This window comes from Solanum stenotomum, chromosome 9, assembly GCF_019186545.1.
Source record: "Solanum stenotomum isolate F172 chromosome 9, ASM1918654v1, whole genome shotgun sequence".
Classification (NCBI taxonomy): Eukaryota; Viridiplantae; Streptophyta; class Magnoliopsida; order Solanales; family Solanaceae; genus Solanum; species Solanum stenotomum.
In genome coordinates this window covers 41,970,124-41,973,157 of record NC_064290.1, presented here as the reverse complement: position 1 = coordinate 41,973,157, position 3,034 = coordinate 41,970,124, and the positions used below count along the sequence as shown (strand labels likewise).

The 3,034-nt window shown below is 31.9% G+C and overlaps 1 pseudogene; it reads right to left on the bottom strand.

Moving 5' to 3' along the window:
• Nucleotides 1–1,611: 1,611 nt before the first annotated feature.
• Nucleotides 1,612–1,881, bottom strand: LOC125877538 (mitochondrial import inner membrane translocase subunit TIM8-like; annotated as a pseudogene).
• Between the last annotated feature and the right edge of the window lie 1,153 nt (nt 1,882–3,034).

Here is a 3,034-nt window from a genome sequence, read left to right as displayed (position 1 = left end):
TCTAATTTTAGTTTGTAATTTTTTTTTATTTCTTTGAATGTTCTAAATCAGGGCGTAGAAATTGAGTTGTGGCGGAGTGAATGTAGAGTCAATTCGATTGAGTCGATGTTGACACGCAAATTTGATGTTGACACTCATTCCTGTTAATTGTTCAGTATTTGCTAAATCACCTCCAAAATGTAAAATTCCACCCATTTCATGCTTATGATTGTAAGAGATGGATTCTTCAAAAAGATTGCAAATCATTTTTTCATTGTGTTCTTGAATTATAACTTTACAAACTTGGAAAAAATTACATTTGTTGTGGTTGTTGTAGAGAAGAAAGAATTCAATTTCTTTGTCTTAGAGATCTAGAGATGTGTTAAAGATAGGTATTACAAGGAGGAAACTAAAATATTTTCTTTTTTAAAGTTAGCTTGCTCCATTAATATTGGGTGATATGCATTGTTACTTATTTGCTTTCTATTAAAATTTTGGTGCCTCCTCCCCTTCTCCCCTCTGAATATTTAGATATATAAACTACAAAACATATTCTGCTAAAATTGTTGCCAACATTTATCCAATTAATTAGTTAAGGTGAATTCTTATTGTGATTTTTTCTTTTCATAGTTGTACAAGAGAAAGCAAAATGAGTCAATGAATGAGAATCATGTGGAAAGGATTAAAAAGGATTGGAGAAAAGTAATGTGTTTGGAAGCTCTTTCTTTGACTATGTTAGCAATATTGTACTTCAAGCAATGTGTGTTTAATTTCCTTAAAAATGGTGTATCTCACAATAGGATGCTTACCAATATATCATGCATCATTGCAAACTTTCTACTTGATGATAGGTATAGAAAAACAAGTATTCTGAAACACTCTCCATGAAATGGCTACATTGGATTTACGAAAATAATCATATGAGAAATTGTCAGTGAGTTGACCTCAACTAATAACACTTTATCATGTAAAAATATCTCTTCATTATGAACTAACAATTATTATGTTTCTACTACTTATAAGTGTGGTTAGATTTATTTTCACTTCTGCAAGTCAATTACTCTGTCGTTGGAGAAAAACATTAACTTAATTGTTATTTGTGAATTCCCACAAGAAATCAAATATTCAATTACAAAAATTATCAGCTTGAGTATCAATTTAAAAAGGTTTTTTTTCAAGAATATGATTATAGGTTACGACAACGACTACTTTAGAGGGTTCTGCAGAAACGACAGAGTGTAGCAATGTATGTTCTTAGTCTTGTGTTAGAGTTTCCTCAACGTAAGAAAGATGCATGGAGATATTAGGATTTGGATTATTGAATAAAGAAGTAATTTATTTTTCTATAACTTTTGGGGTGGGGAGATTGATATTTTTGGATACTTGACTTAGGATTTGATTATGAATGGTGAGTTTTTTTGCTCTATAGTTATTTTTCAAATTCAAATGGACCACTTCTAATTGCTCTTATAGCTTTTCCTTGTTTTTAAAATAAAAATTAGAGCATCTCTCATCATTTAGTAACGTATAACATCAATAACACCACAGAAACTGTATTGTGCAATAAGAAAATTTTACTACATTTTCTTTCAAATTTCTTTGAAGTTTCAACTTTGAAGGAACCAAAAAAGATTATGGAGTCCATTTTATAAGGTCAATCTTTCTTTGGTGCATGCTCTGAAATCGTTTCATTATGATCATACTCATCTCCATCTATCGTTGTGCACAATGACTTAAACAATTAAATTCACTAGAGCTGAACTTGCTTCTAGAAGTACCAGTCACGCATTTGTCCTAGCACGAACTTGTAAGCTTTGCAATTACTTTATTGACCATGACCCTTTCCTTTTCTTGATTGAAGAGTTGCTCCAATACGGGAGACCTAAATGTTGAAGGATCCATGCAACTTTTGGGGAACGAATATTAGTTTCTGATTTTCGTGAAAATGGTTAAGATTTCTTGATTAAGATTTTCCTTGTAGCTGGAGAAACAACAGTAAAATTTGAAAAGATGTCTCCTTTTGAATCTGTTGTTAAGGTTTTAGAACTTCTAAAGGTCATATTCAAATCCAAAAGGAATTGTTGTTAAAAACAACAAAATGATTAATCTAGTAATTATTTATGCAAATTTAGAATTGAATGTTGAATGTTGAATGTACAAGGTATATGCTGCTAGTAATATGAAATAGAGATTTTTCTTGTATACTAACATCAGTTGGGTTCTCAAGGTTTGAAGAAAAATATTCTAAAGGAGTTCATTGAAGCAAATAATTAGGTGGAGCTATAGATTTGACTATGGACTTTGATCTTTGTCCAAATTAGTCAACTATAAAACACAAATTCATGTGAATTTCACTTGCAGGTTGTAACACCCCGACTTTTTGAAACGTATAAATTGATTTGTATCTTCGTGGAAAGACCAGGAGGGTGGGTAATAAATTAGAATGATGTGTTATGTGATTTTTTAAGTGTTCAAGTGTTGTATCTCAAGTTTTGAAGTTAGGTAAGTGGCAAAATAAAAGTTGGCGAAAGTTACCGTAAATTCCTTTTTAAAGATTTGTCTGAAATTTGGGTCAAATGTCTCGGACATTTTCTCCTAATCTATTAAGAGTTATAGTCCCCTCTACCTATGAAATCGAAGGTTTACGAGTCTAGTTTTCAACACATCAACCCGTTTGTTCTTACGACTTCAAAATGGAAAGATATTCGCATTTTTGCAAGACTGCGCAAACAGGAAGGTGAGGTGGGTCCCCTAGGTCGGTGGAACTTTATTTATATCATCTTCTTCGACCTTTCCTTCATTTTCCTTAGTTAAGAACCAGAAAACTCACAAAACCTACAAAACCACTTCTAGGACAAGACAAGTTACTGTTTTATCAATTTCCTAGCATGTCGTACTTTGGTGAGTGGACAGCAGGTGTTTGGGCATATTTTAAAGTTTTGATGTAAGACCCTTCTTTCATCGACTCTAGATTTCATAAGTCGCATATAGCAATTTGCGATGGAAATACATATCTTTTATCAGATTTTCGTTGTATCTTCTATTCTTTTGTGTT